Below are 5,965 nucleotides of genomic sequence, written 5' to 3' on the forward strand. Positions count from 1 at the left end.
TAGGGAAAGGGCATGGTGTGGGAATGAGTGTGACAAGGTTTGTTTTGTGAACACCTATGGGGAAAAAAAAAAGTGTGTGTGAAGTGGGAGAGAAGAGAAGCAGGTTGGGATGAGGAGGAGGGGATGGGATTGTGAAAGGCAAAAAAAGGGGGCAGCTAGAGTGTTAAAGAAGTGTCTTGCTTACAGGAACTAGGGATTTTTATATCAAGGAATTAAAATCAATCATTCACTTCCCTCTCCCTATAATACAGGCTTGATGCAAAACAGTCCTAGGACACGTTGAAATCCTGCCATTTCTATGGGGAGAGTGCAGCAGCTGCTGAAGAGCTCATCTCTGTGCAAACCAGGTTAGGACAGGAAGGAAGACTACTGGATCCATCTGGCACTGCTTGGGGTAGTGAAGGAGATTGGGAATTTGGCCAACCTATGGTCACAGTTCAGGACCATGGTTTTAAGGCATCCTGTTCCAGCACAGAGCATTATACCACCAAGCTAGTCTAGTTGCTCAAGGGTACACCCTACTGCATCACTAACCTCAGCCAATTCCCATCATTAATGGGGTAAGTTCAAGGGGAATTCTGTAGACGACAGGCAAATCACTCTTTGTGCTAAAACACAATGGAAACACATTTGGAGACAGGGATGGACTAGGGGTGCTGAGGAAAGCACAATGGAGTCAGTGGCAGTTGTCACTGGGAAGGGAAGAGAAGCATTTGTAATCTCGGGTAGATGCCTGCCCCTGCTTTGATGATGCACTGAAGCCAGAGTAAGGGCATGATTTCAATTTCCAATAATTCAAGTTTCTGTTTAAGCTTCTGAGCCTGGCAGAGTGCTCAGAAACAGAGGAGATCTTGCTCCCGGGGTTGGCTTTCCCAGGCTCCTGCAGCTTTGCTCAGAATGCTATTTAAATATCAATTATTGTAATTCTCTGCAGAAATATTACAAGCATTCAGATTTTTTTTTTTTTTTTAACAGCCAAAGGGAAACATTTCCAGCATCTATCAACCCTCTTGTATTTGAATCCACATTAAAGCCTCTTTCCTGAAACACTGGGCAACAAAGCATAATTTATCATTTTATTTTAAGGATTTGCTGTGCCAAAAGCAGACTGCCCCATGCCAAGACAACCTGCCTAGAATAACCTTTGGCTACAGTGGAGTTGGCTGGAATAAAAACGGGTATTGATACTGACAGATCAGTAATAGGGATTAGGTGGACAGGGGGAACAAATGGCAATACACTTCATTTTATTGAAATAAAGAAGTGAATCCCTCTTAGCTGCCTGTTCTTCCCTCTACTTAGAACCTTACAGCTTGTCCCTAGTGATTTCCAAAGCTTCGATCCTCACTGGCCAGGAGCAGATTTTCAAAATAATTCAGCAGCCAACGCGCTAAGCTGTTTGATAAACTAGGCCACCCACACGAATGCATAAATGGGCATTCACCTGTACCAATTATGGGTGCTGAACCTACCTGCATCAACCAGAGAAGATCAGCTTTTAAAAAATGCTGATATTCAGAATTAAAAAAAAATAAAATAAAATAAAAAATAAATTTGGGATTTAAAAAAAATATTGGCAAAAATCCTCCCTTGACAACTTTTCTTTTTGGGGCAAGGGGTGGATTTCTCTCCCTGAGTTTCAATGATAGTGGGTCAAAATGCTTCAGGGTTTCAGATTTCAAAAGATGCTCAAGTTTTTGAGGAAAAAAATGGTTTTTTGTTTTGCAACATCTTTTTTTTTTTTTTTTTCCTTAGATCAGCTGTAATAATGGACTGCTGAAAATCTCTGAGTGGCTCCATCAATAGAGAGTACTAAAAGAGAGCTTTGAGATCCTCTGATAAAATGAGACGTGTGATATTATTACAATGGATAAATACTCATGTGTTCTCAGAACTTTAATGACTAAAGATGCCCAATTAAAAAAACCCAACCCAAACGTGACTCGTCTCTGATCAGAATGACAGCTACGTATTTTGAAAGGCCTTTCTACCCTGCCTTAAAGCAACACTAGTGGTCAACCTCATCCATGAAAAATATTAAAAGACATTTGGTCCCTCTCCTAAATTCCATTTGCACAAGGTTGTAATAATGATTACATTTCACATGAGATTAAAAAGAATCAAACCTACTCGATTCCAGTAGAAGAGCCCATGGAAGCCCTAGTGCTTTGAGGAGAGTTCAAGACGATTTTACGGAAGCATGCCTTGGGGAAATTGAAATGTCAAGCATAATTTGGCACTTGAAAGATGAAGGAGAGAGTCTTTTCATTTATTGTAATCTGCATTTCCCCCTCCTTTGAACTATTTATGCTCCAGCTCCCCCTTTTGCCTTAGCCTTCATTAGGCATTGATGAAACCTGGAGATCTTGAGAAATCCCCAAAGATAAGGAAGTATTTGGCATTAAACTTAGCAACCCAAGTCAGTTCACTGTCTTTTAACGCTCCTATCATTCTTGTCTGGGTGCCTAGATCAAAACAAATTTTCCCTTTGTAATAAAGCAGGTAAAATATGGACCTGATTTTTCATACAAGATGCCAATTCATTACATAGACTTTTCCATGACCAGCCTCACTGTTTGCCTGGTACATTTACATGTACCATACTGTACCCAGTGAAAAACTACAAAAGGCTGGGGATCCTATAGTTTTTACAATGAAACATTGCTTCTCTCGTGTAAGAGAAGTAGCAACACTATTAGACAAACAAACTCAAGTGCATGTCGTGCATTAACATTGTCTCGGGAAACCATAGAGCTGGATAATTTCAGTTGAGATGGAGTGAGACCGACTAGAACTGGCCAGGAGATTTCCGACTAAATGTTTGTCCATTGAAAAATGCCAATTCGCTGATAGTAAAACATCCTGTAGAATCATGATGATTTTTACTAAAGTACAGTTTTAAAGAAATGTGAAAAAAATTCAATAAGGTTGAAGCATTTTGATTTTCTATATAGAAGTGACTTTTCAAATTTCAGATTTTAATAAAACAAATATTAAAATGCCAATTCAATATTTTTTTTTTTTTACTTTATCCAAACAATTGTATTAATTTCATTTTGCAGGACAGTTTAAATATTTTGTTTTCATTTTATTTTGTAATTGAAAAAAAAAATCAACTCATAGAATATGCTATGGCAAGGCTAATACCATTAGAGGCAAGGCTAATACTTGGCTCTAAAGATGATCTTGGTAGGAGCATGGGAATACACACTGTGGCTAGAGACTGACATTACACATAAAACCGGTTTAAGCGATCAGAAACTAGTTTAAACCTGTAACAGAACAGACGTTCAGTGCACATAAACCAGTTCGAAAATGGCTGGAACTGGTTTATGATAAACCTTGTTGAGTGTAGTATCAGACTTAACAGATTTGGGTCAAACTGGTTAATGCAATGTCTGTCCCAGAACCCTTCCTGGTTTAAGTTAAATCAGAGTGCTCCAGCATCCCAGATGCTTGCAACTCTGGGTGGGGCTTTGCTCTCTAATCCAGCCCAGCAGGGCTGGCCTCTCTCCTCTGCTCCCTGGCTGCAGCTCTGGCAGAGACTGCAGGTACAGCTGGGTCTGCTTGGCTTCCTCCTGTTCTCCCACTTCCCACTCCCTGCTCAAGCAGTGATTCCCCCCTCCCCTCTGCTTTACACAGACACCTCTCAGCATTAGCTAGCAGACAACATGCTGGCTACGGTTCGTGCTGTGGGAGACAGGACAAAAGCAGACAGTAGGCTTAGGGCTTTTGAGAGCTAATCAACAGGTAGCTGATAATGTCCCTCCATTCCTTCCTTGGAAAAGATTGTTTAAGAAGAGCTTGAACTAATGAGAGAAGCTTTTGTTTTGTTGATAGACTGATAAATGCTGTGTAACTCCCTGCTGTGCAAGTAAATCCTGTGCAACTCCCTGCTGGCTCAGAGGAACAGCGTGGGGAGGGAGGGGGTGAATCCCTCCCTAATCAGAGAATCTTGCTGGTGCCTGGCCATGCCCCGCTGCCCTCTAAGCACTGTAGAAAGGAAGGGAGGGCTGCTCTAGTGCTCCCCAGCTATTAGCCTGAGCCACTGCAGGCATGTGCCTGCATTTCTTCAGTCCAGAGGAAATGTCTGTACAAATACAAACAGGTTCAGCCTAGCCAGGTTAAACTAACCTGCAAAGATTGAATCAATTCAGGTTCAGACTTTTTGAATGTCTGTCCATAGCCCACAGGTTGAAATTGGAAAGTATTTGCCTTTGTAGCAGTCCAACTCACGTCAAAGTTAAAACATTTGGAGTGAAATTCTAATCTCTAGTCTTGGAGCAATGGCTTCAAAGGATTTCATTTTTGTTCTTCAGAATTATTTTCATTCATCCAAAGGATAACCCACCACATGAAAGGGAGATTTAAAACCATCTAAAGAGGAGGGAAAATCTCTCTGAATCAGTAACATCAGTCACAGCTTTCCATTAACTATGTAGCAAATATAAGCAAGGGTATCCCAGAAGTACACGTGGAAATTCCCTTCAGGCATATCATGAATAGATTAATCCATCTGTATGTGTTTTCTTTAATACATGGCCTGTGGGCTTTGTGTGGCATTGGCTACTTCAGTTAATTATTTCAGGGCTATCCTGTGTCACTGGATGTATGGGCTTTGGAACAAGTTTTACACTGATGACTAATTTGTGTCAGGGAGAGTGGATTGGATTTGAACCAAAACCCATTGATTTTACATCATTACTTTATCCTATCTCTGTCAGTAGAATTAATGCACAATAAATGAAACTGTATCACCTCAATCCTCCTTTGGCATGGGAACAAGACAAGAAAGCCTTTGATTCCCTTTTACTTATGTACTAAGCCAATCATCAACATAAAAAACCCTTCAAGACAGGGTGGTCCTCCTGGCCAGGGACTAGACAAGTACCCTGACCCCATTGCTTTCCTACCTCCTCTTCCCAGAGACTTCTAGTGCAATGCAGGTAAATCTCTTGGATGTCAACTTGGAAAAGCACTTGGGCATGAGCTAAGCAGTAAATCCAGTAGGGCTTTAAGTATGTTCCTAAACAGTGATGGACTCCAACCCATGTTTATGAATTTCACTACTTCTCAGTTCTCCATTTGTAAAATGGGGCTAATACTTCCCCTTTTGTTTTTAGTTTATAAACTCTCTCCTCCTCTGTGCTTGTAGTCTAAAACAACCCCTCTTTCTGCTGGAACCTTTATAGCTATGGGGAGACCCACTGAAGGCTTTATTGCTTTGTATTATAGTAGCATCTAAAGGTTTACTCATAAGACTCCTTTTGCAGGACAGGGATAAATAGATAGAGAACTTCCAGGTGCGGTTGGCTGGAGTCACTTAGCAAGCAGTACTGCATGACTATCGTGTGAGAGGGAAAAAAATATAACCCACTGGTTAAGAAGTGGATAAAGGTATCTCTTATGTAAAGGACTCTCATATTTATTATGTCAGATTACATCCCTTAAGTTACTGGCTCCCATTTTAACACAACTGGAAGAAACAACTGCTTATTAGATATTAATTTTATCTTACGACAGCTATTGTAAGAAGAGATCTAGGCCCCTATATACACTGCAATCTTTGGAATAGCTCCATCTAAATGCAAATGTGGACCTTCTGCCTAACAGAGAGCTGAAAGCTTTCCCATTTACAAGGCAAGAGATAGGAGAATTAATTTAATGCTAAAAAATTCCCCATGGACAAGAGGAATTTCCCCTGTTCACATCTGGCATCATTTTCTCTTCGTGACCATAGTGCCCATAATATGATAATTTTTACCTTTTTCAACTTTACTGAAGGGAAAAGCAGAATAATCTCTCTCTGGAAATGACTTTACTGCCTGCATTTTATTGACTAAAATGCAGATATTTGTATACTTGGTGAAAGAATGCCCTGAGAAAGATGAAAGATGAAGATGGCTTCAGTGCAGAAAGGTATGTTGGGATTCAATTACTTGCCTTTGCAAACTAATAAACAGCA

General features: G+C 40.5%; 1 long non-coding RNA gene across 1 annotated transcript in view; it reads right to left on the bottom strand.

Moving 5' to 3' along the window:
* The window catches only part of LOC102379846, a 14,519-nt gene continuing 8,554 nt past the window's right edge, over positions 1 to 5,965 (bottom strand). Inside the window, exon 3 of the long non-coding RNA XR_324249.1 lies at positions 1 to 54. This is a non-coding gene — a long non-coding RNA (uncharacterized LOC102379846). The remainder of the gene's footprint in view (positions 55 to 5,965) is intronic.

The sequence above is a fragment of the Alligator sinensis genome, unplaced genomic scaffold, assembly GCF_000455745.1.
Source record: "Alligator sinensis unplaced genomic scaffold, ASM45574v1 scaffold1291_1, whole genome shotgun sequence".
Lineage (NCBI taxonomy): Eukaryota > Metazoa > Chordata > Crocodylia > Alligatoridae > Alligator > Alligator sinensis.